The following is a 16,938-nucleotide window of genomic DNA, read 5'->3' as shown; positions in this document are numbered from 1 at the left end:
GGGGGGATCTCAAGTGAGTAGCTTGATCGTATCGTTCGTTGAGAGCTCAAACCATTTGCATCCTTGCATCATACTTCTTGGTTCTTATTTGGTGTTTCTCTTTGTGAGTTTTAGAGCTTATGGTCATCTTCATGACAAGCTCGAGTTCATCGAAAACGGAGTCCATATGCAACTACTATGATGTTTTCGATGTTGGAGTTTTTGCCGGTTCTTCATTCATAGAGGACTCACATCTCTATATCTTTGGCATATTCATAACCGCATGGTCTTAAGATTTCCAACAAGCTTGGGTTTGCTTGATTCGGAGCTCGTATGCGAAAGTTATGGCTGTTTCAGTGGCGAGCGGTAGTACCGCTGGCCCTAGCGGTAGTACCGCTGGCTGGCGGTAGTACCTCCCCTGGTCAGCGGTAGTACCGCTCCAGGAGCTTAGTACCGCCTGCCTAGCGGTTGTTCGTGGACGGACCTTTTTGCGAAGACTTTCTTGGCGGTGGTAGTGCCGTTGCACTACCACGGGCCAGCGGTAGTACCGCTAGCTGGCGGTAGTACCGCTGGAGTGCCAGCGGTAGTACCGCTGCAGCGAGCGGTAGTACCGCTGGAGCTCGGGCAGAAAGTGGGGGTAACGGTCTGATTCCTTCCCCCACTATATAAAGGGGGTCTTCTTCCCCCTTGGTCTTATCCATCCGTTGAGCTCTTGTTCTACCTCCATTGTTGACATTCTTAGAGCTTGCTTACTCTCAATCCCTCCAATGATTCTTGCTTGTTCTTGAGGGAAAAGAGAGAGGAGATCTAGATCCACATCTCCACCAATCACTTTCTCCTCTATGTGAGGGGAACCCCTTGGATCTTGATCTTGGAGTTCTTTGTGAGCTCCTTGTTCTTCCTCTCATATTTCTCCATAGCTTTTGTTGTTCTTGCCATTGCCATTGCATTAGTTGCATCGGTGTGGAGGGATTTGAGTGTGAGGGACTTGACCACTTCGTGTGTTCTTGCCATTGCATTAGTTGCATCGGTTTGAGTTCTCCACGGTGATACGTGGAAGTGAGAAGTTGAGAAGCTTACTACCTTTGGTACTTAGTACCCTTGATATTGTTCTTCGTGGATGCTTTGGCGTCCTAGAAGCTTGGTGGTGTCTCGGAGCTCAATCATTGTGGTGTGAAGCTCCGGGAAGCGTCGGGGTCTCCAATTAGGTTGTGGAGATTGCCCCGAGCAATTTGTACGGGTACCGGTAACCGCCCCCAAGGGTTGCCACGTGTACGGGTTCGGTGACCGCCCCCAAGGGTTGCCATTTGTACGGGTTCGGTGACCGCCCTCAAGGGTCCCTTAGTGGAATCACGGCATCTTGCATTGTGCGAGGGCGTGAGGAGATTACGGTGGCCTTACTGGCATCTTGGGGAGCATTGTGCCTCCACACCGCTCTAACGGAGATTAGCATCCGCAAGGGTGTGAACTCCGGGATACATCATCGTCTCCCCGTGCTTCGGTTATCTCTTACCCGAACCCTTTACTTATGCACTTTACTTTGTGATAGACATATTGTTTATTGTAATATATCTTGCTATCACTTAGTTGTTTATCTTGCTTAGCATAAGTTGTTGGTGCACATAGGTGAGCCTAGTTGTTTGTAGGTTTTGTGCTTGACATATTAAACATTAGTTTTATTCCGCATTTGTTCAAGCCTAAACCTTAACTATTTTAAAGCGCCTATTCACCCCCCCCCTCTAGGCGACATCCACGTCCTTTTCATTACCCCTCCTCCAGGTAAAACTGTTTCGGAATATCCCAAATCATCGAGCCCATAGTCTGTGAGTTCGTCACTGAATCCACGTAAACAGCGGATCGGTCTTAGGGCTCCCCCCTCCTTCTCATAGCCGTGTAGGATTTCGTTAAAATCCCCTGCCAACAGCCACGGTAAGTTTTTCATCGCATGTAACTGTCTCATGTAGTCCCATGTTAGATACTTCCTATCGCCATTGGGCTCACCATAGATCCCCGTGAACCTCCAGCCATCCGCCTCCTGTTCATTGATGCGGATGTCAATGAAGTTGCTTTGCACTTCCGTTGAAGTTACACCCAAGATCATGTACCACAACATCACCAACCCACCACTTCGTCCATCACTTTCAGACACAGCCATGGAGTCAAACCCTAACCTTCTCATCAACTTTTCTGCCTTAGCTTTGTTTAGGTGCGCTTCAGACAGGAAGAGCACATCGGGTTTTATTCACCCCTGGATCCCCAAGAGCGCACGAACTGCCGTTGGTTTACGCAACCCACGGCAGTTCCAACATAGAATATTCATTCCGTCCGGTCGAGCTACTTTTCATAGCTCGCCGATATCTGATGACTAGCATCCATAGTAGCTTGGCTACTAGTTATGGACCTTTTCGATTCTTGGGATGATGCATCCTCTTCATCCTTTTCTTCCCCAATACTGTGGGGGTCTTGAGCCACCAATGGAGTGCTTCCCGCACCAGTTGGCTCGTTCAAAACCAGCCTCTCCCTACTTGATTCCACAGGGGCGTCGTAGGTAAGCCTCTTACGCGTTTTATCTCCCTCCGTCATGCTTCCACTCCTAGCATTTAGAGGGCTGCTAGCCTCTTACGCGTTTTATCTCCGTCCGTCATGCTTCCACTGCACGACTCCAAGTTGAGGGAAGGAGTAGGAGAGTCTGGATTGTCCACCACATCAGATCGGATAGCCTAGCCACAAGCAGAAAACCAATCCTGACCTCGTTCTCTTCTTCTCACTCATGGATCCTCACACCACCGCTAGACCCAACTCGTCAACTCTCGCAATGGATCTCTTTGGCTGCACTAAACCATCATATGCGGAATCTTTGACTTTAGGTCACAGCCGGTACTCACGACAGCCACCGTGATGAATCCAAAGAGCTGCAAAAATCACGTCATCAACAGAAAGGATCGAGATGCTTGCACGGCAACGCGAGCGAAGTTCCTCCTGCTTTTACCCTCACCATGTTCTTTCGGGGGTGGAAGGTCAATACTCATTGGCGCTCAATGCGAAAAGAAATAAAGCAAAGAGAGGAGCCACATGCACGACGAAGGAGAACGAGTTGTTGCGCTTGGTATAGTTTTATAAAAGTTTTGATTTGTTTCAAGGTTCCGAGCAAAGAGGGCAAATTTTGGGATTTTTCTTCAAAACTACTATTTACTTTATAATAAATTCGAAAAGCATATGTGAATTTTTAAAAATATCAAAACTAGCACCCCGTCAGCCTCTGGTGGGCCGACGGTGGACCTGTCGTCCTGTGGGAGGCCGAAGTGGGCCTGTCGGCCTGCGGGTGCCCGAAGAGCCACCTGTCGGCCTCCGGTTGGCTGAAGAGGGCCCGTCGGCCTCCATGAGGCTGAAGAGTGCCAAGGGCACAAAACGTGATTAAGATGGCCTCAAATGAAACAGTTAACAACATTAAAAATCTTTGTCTCTTCAAAACGGTTGATTTTGATATAAAAATCGTCTTAATCTGAGATCTTATGCGACCTGTCGACCCAAAACAAGATCAGGGACAGAAGTTGTAGAGTTACTTCACACAGACCAAATGGATGTTAGAAAAATTGTCATGGGGCACCCGATGCACTCGGTGACACCATGTGGAATACAGAAGAGTACACAAGTTTGGCACGTTCACTCTATGAGACCAAGTGAACGTGACCAAAATCTCCGAGTGAGACAAGTTTGGCACGTTCACTCTATATGACCCCATTTTAAAATATGCTTCCACCATACCGAAATTATGTTGAGATTACATAAATATGACGCATCCAATTTTCATGATTCATTTGTATCATAATTTTGCTTCTTTATGGTGCACAACTTGCTTCCTACGCATCATAGTTATGCTTTTCATATGGTTTACTTTAAGTGCTTCATACTGGTGCTTCTACATTATGTTCAGTTTGCTTCATTGCATGCTTCATATTGTTTCTTAGGCATCATCTTTGTATCCAAATCAAACTAATCATGTTTCCTAAACTTCTGCAAGGCTAGCAAGAGTGGAAGATCATGCTTTCCCGACGGTGGGCATGTCATGGTCATCGATGGTGGGCATGGAGTGTAACATGAGATCGAGCATCTCGAGTGTCCAATGTTTTGTCATCATTTTGGAAGCAAACTAGCAACACAAACACTAGGTTGTTCAAGTTCAAGGGCGTCGTTCCCTCGTTGGTGACAGTGTCGCTGCTCTTCACGGGACTCTTGGGGCTCACAATGTAGACACCAACAGACATGTAACTATATATTATTGTTTCTCACATATGTTACTATAGCAATGAACTTTTGCTTGAGCCGCCGCTAGAGTATGTTTCAACCAACATTAAAGTATGCTTCAAACAATGTTGTGTTGCTTATCTTGGTAAATTGTACTGACATTTTGATTCTTTTGGAGAACTTTATTTTTTGATCTATGTTGGTGTGTGCTTCATTGCATCTATTCTCATGGGTGCTTTTATTGTACATACATTTTGCTGCACTGTTTCTAGACGTGCTTGTTAGTTTCTCATACAATCAGGATGATGTTACTATGAATATGAGTGGTGGCTAAATTGTTGATGATGGACTGAACAAGACACAAAAGTGAAACATACTATCGTAATACTAATTTTGTTATTTTTGCCTACAGAGTTGTAAATTATTGTTCACATCGGATGAATTTTGTTTCGATGCTTCGTGCTTCTCTTTGTGCTCCGAGTGAATGTGATCAAACTTGTGTACTATTCTGTATTCCACACGGTCTCACCGAGTGCATCGGGTGCCCCATGACAAATTTTCTGACATCCATTCGGTCTGTCTGAAGTTCCAGCTTCTGTCCCTGACCTTGTTTTCGCTCTACAGGTTGCATACGACCTCGGACTAAGACGATTTTTATATCAGAATCAACCGTTTTGACGAGACGAAGATTTTTCATGTTGGTAACCTTTTCATTTGAGGCAATCTTAATCAAGTTTTGTGCACGTGATACTCTTCGGCCTCCTGGAGGCCGACGGACCCTCTTCGGCCAACCGCAGGCCGACAGGTGGCTCTTCGGCCACCCGCAGGCCGACAGGCCCACTTCGGCCTCCCACAGGCCGACAGGTCCCTCGTCGGTCCACCAGAGGCTGACGGGGTGTTAGTTTTGATATTTTTTAAAATTCACATATACTTTTCGAATTTATTATAAAATACGTAGTAGTTTTTTAAAAAAAATCAAATTTTGGAGAAGGTGGATGAGTTCTTTCATGATATGAAGAACTACACGATATTTGGAATAATAAATGATCGAAGTGAGAGATCCTTCCATCATCGGTGGTATGCTATCCAAGAAACGGTGAACTAATATTGTGACCCAAATGAATAGTCATGCACCAAGTGGCGTATGTGTGATTGCTTACGTAAGTTTTGCTTATGTGTGATTGCTTACGTAAGTTTTGCTTCCTTCAAAGTGTATCATATGATTTATTTGCTCCATGTTGTAGAATATTCATCATGTGATTCTTTGGCTAGACCAACTCGGTGGCAACATTGTAGAAGCAAACCGAGAATAACACATTTATCATGCATCATTGTTGGATCAAGTTGAATGACCAGAGAAAATTGAGTGGGTTCGCCAATTCACTCAAGACTGCCAACACTAAAATTTGCTTGAGCTCCAAAATGGATGTCGATGGAGTTGGTGTTGGAGGAGGGATTGCACTGGCAAACCACATCCAAGGTTGAGGGGAGAAGTGGGAGACCTAGTGAGGCACATTGGGGCGGGCAACCAAATGTTGGAGAAGTGGGAGAACACCATGGACGAAAAAGAGGTGGCAAATGCCAAAAGAAATGAATCAAGGAAAGAAATAATGATGAGAGGTTCAAAGAGTTCATGCAATTGCAAGCAAAAAAGATCGAAATCGAAGAGAATAAGCTTGTGCTTGAGATAATGTGTGAGAAGTCGAATGTCAACTATGTCAAGGATGATGACTTGGATGACGATGCACCTCTGTAGATTTTCCTTATCTTATCGGCATCATTGCGTTGTCATGCAAACAGTGATGGGCATCGATTCACTTGATTTGTTCGATTTGGATTGTGAACTTTGCTTGCATTGCTAACATGTTGAATTATTTTCCATGCACTTTATTTTCCAATTGTTTGGACGTGATATATCGTCAAATTGTTTTCGATTGTTCTACAATGTTTAAATTCAACTTAGAAAAAAGGAGGCGGACAAGTAGAGGAATTTGGGGGCCAACAATAGGTGTTCGGGCGCCGGTCGGGTGTCCACAAACATGTCGAGACGTGTGTGCCAACATATGGAGGTGTCCGTTTGGGTATTGCCTTATAGATGCCCTAAGGCGCATCCTTAATACTTTTATACATCATTTGATTTTGGGACTCGTCGGATTTTAAGCCATGCAATATTTTTATTACCATTTTAATGTAAATAGGAAAAATTTCATCCATGCAACATCTTCATAAAAGTAAGCGTATGTTTACTCATAAATAATCGAAGAACTATCCGATGCTATAGTGCTAAAAATGACACGAACTGTAAATTCGCTTTCTTCTTATTTTTGCATGTGAATTCTAACCATAGCATTAAACATAGGGATCCAGATCAACCCCTTACGAAGTAGTGCATAGACTAGGGTTTAAGTTTCTGTCGCTCTTGCAACCCACCCTCTAATTACTACTCCATAATGCATTCCCTTAGGCCAAAAATATAGTGAAGTGTTATGTAGTCGACGATCACATAACACCACTAAGGAAATCACAACATTCATATCGTCAAAATATCAACGAATATCAACTTCACATGACTATTTGCAACATTATTTCTCTCGTGGCCTCAAGAACAAAAATAACTACTCACAAGTGATAAACATGTTCATGATTAGAGAGGTATGTATAGCATAATGAATCTGAACATATGATCTTCCACCAAATAAAACATAAAGCATCAACTACAAGATGTAATTAACACTACTAGACACACCCCAGGTACCAATCCGTGGTTCCGGTACAAGATTGAGTACAAGAGATAAACTAGGGTTTTGAGAGAAAATTGTGCCGATGAAGACTGGCCTCCCCAAGATGAGAGGGTTGTTGGTGATGACGATGGCCACGATATCCCTCTCCAGGAGGGAATTTCCTCCGGCAGAATCGCTCCGCTGGCGGGCAATAGTGCTCCTGCCCAGGTTCCGCCTTGAGACAGCGGCGCTTCGTCGTGAAAGTCCCCTCCTTATTTTTTTTAGGTAGAAGGAGAATTTATACAAGAAAATGGGCACTAGAGGTGGGCAAGGTGGCCCACTAGACATTAGGCCGGGCCAGGGGTGCCTAGCGCGCCCTGGTGTCTAGTGGTTGCTTGGTGGCTGATGACCCACAAGTATTGGGGTCGATCGTAGTCCTTTCGATATGTAAAAGTGTCGAACACAACGAGGAGCGGAAGGAAATGACAAGTAGTTTTCAGCAAGTTAATTTCTCCAAGCAGTGAAATAGTGGTAACAAGTTGTTTGATAGCAAGATAGTTGTAACAAGTGAGAAGTAGCAATAGTAACAATAGGTCTAGCAAAGTATCCCAATCCTTTTGTGGCAAAGTACAAGCCAGAACAATTTCTTATAATAGGCAAAGTGTTCTTGAGGGCACACGGGAATTTCATCTAGTCACTTTCGTCATGTTGGGTTAATTCGCGTTCTGTATTTTGATAATTTGATATGTGGGTGGACCGATGCTTGGGTGCTATTCTTAGTTGAACAAACCTCCCACTTATGATTAACCCTCCCGCAAGAATCCGCAACTACGAGAAAAGTATTAAGAATAAATTCTAACCATACCGCTAAACATGGGGATCCAGATCAGCCCCTTACGAAGTAGTGCATAAACTCGGGTTTAAGTTTGTGTCACTCTCACAACCCAACCTCTAATTACTAATCCACAATGCATTTCCTTAGGCCCAAAATATGGTAAAGTGTTATGTAGTCGACGTTCATATAACACCACTAAGGGAATCACAACATTCATATCATCAAAATATCGAACGAATATCAACTTCACATGACTACTTGCAACATGATTTCTCCCTTGGCCTCAAGAACAAAAGTAACTACTCACAAGTGATAAACATGTTCATGATCAGAGAGGTATTGAATAGCATAATGGACCCGAACATATGATATTCCACCAAATAAACCATAAAGCATCAACTATAAGATGTAATTAACACTACTAGACACACCCGAGGTACCAATCCGAGGTTCTGATACAAGATTGAGTACAAGAAATGAACTAGGGTTTTGATAGGAGACGGTTCTGGTAAATATGTTGATGGAGATTGGCCTTCCCAAGATGAGAGGGTTGTTGGTGATGATGATGGCCTCAATTTCCCCCTCCCTGAGGGAAGTCCCTCTCGCGTAATCGCTCTGTCGGAGGGCAAAAGTGCTCCTGCCCAGGTTCCGCCTCGAGAAGGCGGCGCTTCGTCCCGAAAGTCCTCTCCTTACTTTTTTAGGTTGAATGAGAATTTATACCAGAAGATAGGCACCAGAGGTGGGCCAGGTGGCCCATTAGACATCAGGTTGCGCCAGGGGTGCCTGGCATGCCCTGATGTCTAGTGGCCGCCTGGTGGCCCCCCTCCAGCACTTCTTCATTCCAGTATTTTTTACTTTTTATAAAATAAATCTTCGTAAATTTTCAGTCCAGTTGGAGATGTGAAGAATAGGTATCTCTGACGTAGGCTTTTTAGGTCCAGAATTCCATCTGCGGCATTCTCCCACTTGATGTAAACCTTGCAAATTATGAGATAAAAGGTATTATAATTACTCCACCAAGTGGCAAAATGCATAAAACGCTATAAATAATAGTAACAAAACATGATGCAAAATGAGGTATCAACTCCCCCAAGCTTACACCTCGCTTATCCTCAAGCTAAAGCCGGCAGCGAAAATCATGACCACATGCTTTGAGAGAGAGGTGTCGATAAAAACAAAATACAGACATAGCAGCATCATGCTTATTATTATAACAGGAAATAAAACTTTATAAAATACTTCATCACGGCGGTCTCATTATATAACTTTTATCATAAAGGCTTCTTATAAACAAGTAGCAATTCATCACAACAACGAAGTATGAAGCATAAACTCTATTGAAAACTAACAAATTATGTTCTCACTCAACTTTGCAATACAATTCATCATATTTTGAGGAAGGGTCACTTGTCAGAGCTTTTAAGAAAGTCTACATACTCAACCATCATTTAATCTTCTATGATTGCTAACACTCACCGCATACATATGAGCAAAAGGTTTCAACCGGACACATAGAAAGATAGGGGCTCATAGTGTTGCCTCCCAACGTATTCACCTCAAGGGTGATGTCAACAATAATAATTCATGGCCACCCACATTCATCTCGATATATATATGTTTAGATCTTTCCCACCACATGATGCTTGCCAAAGAGAAGATAAAGGAAGTAGAGAAAAATATTTTGACTCTTGCACAAAAGTAAATACATAAAAGGTAAAATATAGGCCCTTCGCGGAAGGAAGCACAGGTTGTCATGTGCTTTTTGGTTGTATTATAAATCTCTTAGTGCAAAGGAACGTTACATTATATTGTCCCTTGTGATGGAAACCTTTATTATTTAGCCCATCGCTTTTATTATCACCATCACAAGTATGTACAACGCTTAATTTCCCTTGCTCTAAAAGATCAAACATGTTTAGAAGCAATTTGTATTGCTTTGTGCACCGATGACAACTTACTTGAAGGATCTTAGTCAATCCATAGGTAGGTATGTTGGACTCTTGAAACAAAGGTTTGGGTTTAAGGTTTTGGATGCACAAGTAGTATCTCTACTTAGTGCGGAGTTTTTTTGGCTAGCAAAGGTATTGGGCAAGCACCACATGTTAGAGAACATATAACAATATAACCTTTATGTGAATCTGAACAAGGATAAATCATTTTGTTGTCTTCCTTGTCCAATGTCAACAGTTTTTGGCATATTATAATTGATGGGGGCTCACAATCATAAAAGATGTCAAGGATAGTGTATTTGCATGTAAATCTTCTCTTCCCTTATTAATTCTTTCATGTGTTTGTCAACCTTCAACAAATTTTACCACTTATACTTTTCCTTATGTGATGTCATTACTTGCTGTAAGATTGACATATGATCTTTTTCATTATTTTCTTTTATTTGGATTGGTCCAAGAAAGTGAAGAAGCAAAACTCAAAGTAACCTTTTTATATAGCTCTCACACAATTACATTGATAGATAGTTAGATCACGAAACTAGCACTCAAAAGAAAAATATTGAACTAAACTTTTATTTGACTAGATTTCAGAATAGTTAAAGATCAAACTAGGATGGATAAAGATAAAGAAGGGTGATGGTGATACGATACCGCGGCGCCTCCCCCAAGCTTGGCACAAGCCAAGGGGGAGTGCTCATACCCGTGTACTCAAGTCTCCTTCTTCGATGGTGAAGATGGAGGTGGTGGTGATTTGTTTTTCTTCTCCAACTTGCATCTGAGGCTGAAATTATCTTCCCTCAAACCCTCATTCTCCAGCTCTAGCTTTAATATATTTTCACATAACGCCACTTTGCTCTCATGCAGAAAACGGGAAGGGATAAATTGGACCTTAGGTTTGTACTCGTTGGGAGGCTTGACTTCTTGAATTCCACATGCATATCTTGAGGTTGAGGTAGTGGATCTTCCTCTTTCTCGAAGCTATCCCCCTTTGCTTCTTTCATATCCTCGTCTTCCTCCTCCGTAGTCCAGCTATAGTGATCCACCTCTCCGTAGACCTTAGGGTTCGCGACAAAATCAGCGATGTAGCTCTCTCCCTCTGAATCTTGACGCGACATAATTTCAGATCTGCAAGGAGAATAGATCGAAATAAGAACAAAGGATTTCGCCAAGGTACTCGGGTCAAATCATCAGGAGATATATATATAGATATTTTTTATACAAGGGAATACGTGTTCCAAAAGAAAACGGAGCCAGGAAGGTACCCGACGGGCCCACTAGACATCAAGCTGCACCATAGGGGCCCGGCATGCCCTGGTGTTTAGTGGACACTTGGGTTGCCTTCCCGCCTGTTTCTCAGTTTCCTAAACTTTCTAAAATTCCAAAACTATGAGAAAATATTTTTGCGGATTTTTCTGAGCCCGTTTACTTACCATATCACATACCTCTTCCTTTTAAGGATTCTGGAAGGTCTCCCTAATATGCTCATGTGGTGTCATGGTTTGGATAATATTTGTTTCAACATTAATTGGTGTACCTGAAATATATTTCTTTATTCTTTATCCACTGACCACCTTTGGGTTAGTGCCTTCGGGATTATTGATCTTAATAGCTCCATACCGATAAACTTCTTCGATGATATATGATCCTTCCCATTTGGTTAGAAGTTTCCCTGCAAAGAATCTAAGACGAGAATTTTACACTATAACATATTCACCAACTTTGAATTCTCGCTTTTGGATTATTTTGTCATGCCAACTTTTAACTTTTTCTTTGAATAGTTTGGCATTTTCATACGCTTGGGTTCTTCATTCATATAATGAGCTAATATCAAATAACCTCTTTTCGCGAGCAAGTTTAAAATCATAGTTGAGTTCTTTAATTGCCCAATAAGCTTTATGTTCTAACTCAAGAGGTAAATGACATGCTTTTCCATAAACCATTTTATAAGGAGACATAGCCATAGGATTTTTCTAAGCTATTCTATAGGCCCACAATGCATCATCTCATTTCTTAGACCAATTCTTTCGGTACCTGTTGATAGTCTTTTGCAATATTAATTTTATTTCTTTATTGGTTAATTCTACTTGAACACTAGACTGAGGATGATAGGGAGATGCAATTCTATTGTTAACATCATATCTGGCAAGCAGCTTAAGGAAAGCACCATGAATAAAATGTGAACCACCGTCGGTCATTAAGTATCTAGGGACTCCAAAACATGGGAAAATCACTTCCTTAAGCATCTTAATAGAGGTGTTATGATCAACACTATTGGTTGGAATAGCTTCTACGCATTTAGTGACATAATCAACAACAACCAAAATATGTGTGTACCCATTGTAGGAAGGAAAAGATCCCATATAATCAAATCCCCAAACATCAAATGGTTCAATAACAAGTGAATAATTCATAGGCATTTCCTGACATCTACTAATATTAACGATCCTTTGACATTCACCACAAGATAGGACAAACTTACGAGCATCTTTGAAAGGAGTAGGCCAATAAAATCGAGATTGTAATAACTTGTGTGCAGATCTATCTCCCGCATGGTGTCCTCCATAAGCCTGTGAGTGACACTTCCGAAGGATTTGTTGTTGTTCATGCTCGGGTATGCAACGTCTAATAATACCATCTACTCCCTCTTTATAAATATGTGGGTCATCCCAAAAGTAATGCCTTAAATCAAAGAAGGATTTTTTTTTCTTTTGTTGATAGGTGAAACTAGGTGGTATGTATTTAGCAACAATGTAATTAGCATAATGAGCAAACCATGGTGTATTATGAGAGACATTGACCACACCTAGTTGTTCATCACGAAAGCTATCATTAATAGATAGTGGGTCATCAACAATATTTTTAACCTAGACAAGTTATCAGCTACGGGGTTCTCACCTCCTTCCCTATCAATGATATGCAAATAAAATTCTTGTAGCAACAGAACCCACCTAATAAGTCTAGGCTTAGCATCTTTATTTTCCATAAGATATTTAATAGCAGCATGATCATGTGAGCAATTACTTTAGAATCAACAATATAAGATCTGAATTTATCACAAGCAAATACAATTGCTAAGAATTCTTTTTCAGTAGTAGCATAATTCCTCTTGGCACTGTCTAGAGTTATACTAGCATAATGAATGACAATTAATTTCTTATCAACTCTTTGTCCTAGAACAACACCAACAGCATAATCACTAGCGTCACAGATAATTTCAAAAGGCAAGTTCCAATCAGGTGGTTGAACAATAGGTGTAGAAGTTAAGGCTTTCTTAAGTGTTTCCTAGGCTTCTATACAATCATCATCAAAAACGAAAGGAACATCCTTTTGTAATAAATTAGTAAGATGCCTAGAAATTTTAGAGAAGTGTTTAATAAACCTCCTATAGAAACCAGCATGACCAAGGAAACTACGGATACCTTTAATATCTATGGCACCTTCTCAATTGCATCAACTTTAGACTTATCCACCTCCATGCCCCGTTCGGAAATTTTATGGCCCAAGACAATACCTTCATTCACCATAAAGCAGCACTTATCCCAATTCAAGACAAGGTTAGTTTGCTCACATCTGTGCAAAACTCGATCAAGGTTGCTTAATTAATCATCAAAAGAAGTTCCGTAAACGAAAAAATTATCCATGAAGACTTCAACACTCTTTTCACAAAAATAAGAGAATATAGAGTCATACATCTTTGAAAGGTAGCAGGTGCATTGCATAATCCAAAAAGCATACGTATATAAGCATAGGTTCCAAGAGGACAAGTAAAGGTGATTTTATCTTTATCAGGTAGTGACACACGTATTTGAGAGAAACGAGAATAACCATCTAGAAAGCAAAAATGTGTGTGCTTCGATAATCTTTCTAGCATTTGATCTACGAATGGTAAAGGATAATGATATTTTCTAGTAGCTTTGTTTAATTTTCTAAAATCAATTACAATTCTATAACTAGTAACAATTCTTTGTGGAATGAGTTCATTTTTATCATTAGGAACAACATTAATACCTCCTTTCTTAGGGACACAATGAACGGGACTTACCCATCTAGTATCAGCTATGGGATAAATTATACCTGCTTCCAGAAACTTTAATATTTCATTTCTTACCACTTCTTTCATTTTGGGATTCAGTCTTCGTTTGTGATGAACAACAGGTTTAGCATCTAGTTCCATATTAATCTTGTGCTGACAAAGACTGGAACTAATGACCTTAAGATCATCAAGAGTATACCCAATAGTAGCTCGGTGCTTCCTTAAAGTTTTTAATAATTTTTCTTCTTCATGCGCTGTGAGGTTAGCATTGATAATAACACGATACATTTTCTTTTCATCAAGATAAGCATATTTCAAAGTGTCAGGTAATTGCTTTAATTCAAACAAAGGGTCGCCCTTGGGTGGTGGAGGACGTTCTAGAGTTTCAACAGGCAAGTTGTGTTTTAACGATAGGTTTTTGCTCAAAGAACATATTATCTATTTCATTTCTTTCATGCATATGCATATGCATATCATTTTTATGGTCTAACAAATATTGTTCTAATGGAATAGTAGGAGGAGTGGCAATAGAAGAAAGACCAATTACTTCATCTTTACTTGGCAATTCTTTGTCATGGGGTTGTTTACTAAACTTGTAGAAGTGGAACTCATGAGACACACCACCAAAATTAACACTGAAAAACGAAATGGAACGAAGTGGTTCCAAGAACGGCATATTCCCTCTTTATGTTGTTCCGCGCGGTTCCTCCAAATCGAGCGGACCACGTGAAACCGTTCTCGCACGAAGCCTCTCACTTCTTCTCTTGCACGAACTAGTGCTTCTACTTTCGCTACTTCCTCCGTGCTGCTGGCCGCTCGTCTCCTTCCTCAATGCCGCCGGGTGCTCCTCTCCTTCCTCTACACCACCGACCGCTCCTCTCCTTCCTCTACGCCACCGCTCGCTCCTCTCCTTCTTCTGCGCCACCGCTCGCTTCTCTCTCTTCTATGTCGTCGACCGCTTGTCTCCTTCCTCCGCGCTGTCTACCGCTCCTCTCCTTCCTCCGCGCTGCCGACCGCTCCTCTCCTTCCTGTGCATCGTCGTCCGCTCCTCGCCTTCCTTTGTGTCGCTGCTCTCTTCTCTCTCTTCCGCGTCGGCGATCGGGGCTAGCAAAGGGGCGACGGATGTAGGGCACACGGGAAGGAAGAGGAGCTCCGACGTCTAGAACTCGGTCGACTGCTGGGGATATGTTTCATTCCATTCCACCAACCAAACATTAAGACGTAACCGTTCCATTTCACCTCATTATTCATACCAAACATAGAGATGAAATCATTCCACTCTAGTAGAACGGAACCATGACATTCCATTACACTTCGTTTCCGAAACAACCACACCCTAAGGTGGCGCCTACGCATAGTCGTATGTAGGCCGGCCCATTAAGCGAGCACTCACTAGTTCCTTCCATCGATCTATACATCGATCGATTTACCAGCGCTACCCGCGGAAAAACCTTGATTCATATGAAAAAACTGAAAAGTTCACACAAAAAAGAAAAAAATATGAATTCAAAAATATGCACGAACTTTGAACAAAAGTGAACACATTTTTAAAAAAGTTCAACGAATTTGAGAAAGAGTTCATCGAATTTCAAAATAATCATCCAATTTGAAAAAAAATCATCGAATTCAATAAAATTTCATCGATTTTGAAGAAAAAAAGTCAAATTTGAAAGAAAAAAAAACATCGAATTTGAAAAAAGTTAATCAAATTTTTAAAACAAAACATCGAATTTGAAAAAAAATCATCTTTATTAAAAATGTTCATTGATTTTCAAAATAGGTCAACCAATTTTAAAAATTTCATGAAATATGAGAAAAGTTTATCAAATTTGAAATATAAGTTCAAGGATTTTCGAAAAAAGTTCATCAAATTTTAAAAAATGTACACAAATTTTAATAAGAAATTCATTAGTTTGGAAAAGAGTTCATGGAATTTTGGAAAAATGTACGTTGATCTTGAAGAAAAAGTTCATCGGTTAGAAAAGTAGGTAAAGAAGAAAAGGGCGATGCGCTGAGTGGTTAGCTCATGTGGTTACCAATGGCCCTAGTGGTTAGCTCGATGCGCTGAGAACACAGAGGTCTTCATTTTTTGCACTTTAAAACAGCTAAAGAAAAATGGTAAGTGATCCGAGCCTAGCCAACACCCTTGCATATGTCGATTTGCAAAAAAGAACTAAAACCGACGCATATGATGTTGAGGGACTGTTCGGACTCTCTTCGCTCCGCAACTTCACATCCGAGCGGAGTGACATCTAGTTATACTCTGAGGAGTTGCTAACAGGACGCTCTGCGCGCTCCGCTCCATGGCGGGCTGCCGAACAGGGGCTAAATAGGGTTAGCAGTAATGTCGACGCTTCTCGCAGGGAGGCGCTAGCGATCGACATAGTGGGCCGGTCAAATTACTAGTGAATTTTTTTTGTACAGCATTACTACTGGTTTTGGAAACCTTCTAAAGATTATCACCTGGGTTTTACAGTTTCGGAAAACCTCTGGAAGGTTCCTAAGCCGGACTTTTTTCTGTTCTCTTTCTTTTCTGTTTTTTTTTGTTTCTTTTTTCCTTTTCTGCATATTTCTTTCTCAAATTTAATATTTTTTTCAAAAAAAAATCATATTTACAAATTTTTGTTCGTGTTCCAATAAGTGTTCAAAAATTTCAAAAAATGTTCATATTTTCAAAACATGTTCGCATTTTTAATATATTTGTTTGCTGTTTCAGAAATTGTTCATATTTTCAGAAAAAACGTCCCCATTCAAAAATTGTTCACAAAAAAAAATTACTTGCACTTTAAAAAAATGTTCCCATTTTAAAAAAAATCACAAATTTAAAACTGTTCCTATTTGCAAAATATGTTCAAATTTTCCATATTTTTTTTTACTTTATCAAAATTGTTCATAGATTCAAAAATAGTTCATATTTTCAAAAAAAGCACTCCCATTCAAAAAATGTTCACAAGTACAAAAAAATTGGAAACATTTTAAAAAATGTTCCGGTTTGCAATTTCTGTTCACAATTTTATTTATTTATTTCCCATTTGAAAAATATTCGCATTTTTCGTAAAGTTGTTTGTTTATCAAAAATTGTACATAGATTCAGAAATAGTTCATGTTTCAAATTTTGTTCGGTAGTTTCAAAAAATGTTCCCATTTCTCAAAAATGATTGTGTATCCAAAAATTGT

Source organism: Hordeum vulgare, chromosome 3H (assembly GCF_904849725.1).
Source record: "Hordeum vulgare subsp. vulgare chromosome 3H, MorexV3_pseudomolecules_assembly, whole genome shotgun sequence".
NCBI lineage: Eukaryota > Viridiplantae > Streptophyta > Magnoliopsida > Poales > Poaceae > Hordeum > Hordeum vulgare.
The sequence above is the reverse complement of the archived record's forward strand: the minus strand, read 5'-3'. Positions refer to the sequence as shown.